Genomic DNA, 1,138 nt, shown 5'->3' on the forward strand with positions numbered 1-1,138 from the left:
GGTCACTGTATGGAAACAGATTGAAAGAGTGACCAAGAGAGGAAGAAAGAAAGAGAGAGCGAGCACAAAAGACTGGAACAGAATGGAATTTGAAACGTTTTAGCCAAAAATGTTTCCATGGTGACGGTGTTTTTTGCAGAAACGTTTCAGATTTCGTTCCGTTCTCCGACTTCGGTGACCGTCGTCGAGGGAGACGGGATCAGCCTCGCCTGCCACTGTAGGTGTTCTGACCCTCGACCCTCATCACCAAGGCAACAAATGCTGGACTGCGATATGCTTTTGATGTCAAACATTCTTGACCTTTCCTATTTTCAGGGGAGTTAAATGGTCTACAACTACTTACAACAAACCAAAGAATTATTCTCCAGAATTTTCATATAATTGTCAACTACTCCTAATGGTCCACTACTACTGAATTTAAAATAAGCTGACTATTGTTCTAAGACTATTATAAATTATGGGACTACTGTTCTAAGACTATTATAAGTTATGCGACTATTGTTCTAAGACTATTGTAAGATAAAAGACTATCTGTATTCCTCATTTTCTACAAGGAATCAGCAGATGGTTTGTGGAGGGTTTGTTGCAGGCTGTTGACATGAAGTTGGACCAGAAACACTGTGAAACTACGGCCATCTGTTCTGAGACCTTTGAGTAAGAGTGTCAAACACGTTAATATTAATGTATGTTAATGCAGCGTGGAACTTCTATAGGAATGCTTGAATGCTGTGAAGTGAGAAATCAATGTAAATAAACTGTGACGGAATAAAAGATGAAATGATAATTTATCATGAATACCATGTGTATTACTGCATACAAAACACCCCCCAAAAAAACACCATCACACTTTCACGCTCACATTCCTCAGAGTAGGAGCTTATGCAGACATGTGTTTGTGTGTGTGTGTATGTTTGTCCTTGTGTCTGTGCTTTTTTTTTGTGTTGGGATGTGTGTGTGTGTGTGTGTGTGTGTGATGAAGACACTATGAGAATGAGGGCAACTTTATTCTGAGCAGTGTGACCTAGAGACAATAGATATACTGATCCTGTCAGATCATCCTGTCACATTGTTGACAGTGATGATGATGATGATGATGATGTTGATGATGATGATGTTTATGATGATGATGAAGAGCATG

Source organism: Clupea harengus, chromosome 24 (genome assembly GCF_900700415.2).
Source record: "Clupea harengus chromosome 24, Ch_v2.0.2, whole genome shotgun sequence".
Taxonomy (NCBI): domain Eukaryota; kingdom Metazoa; phylum Chordata; class Actinopteri; order Clupeiformes; family Clupeidae; genus Clupea; species Clupea harengus.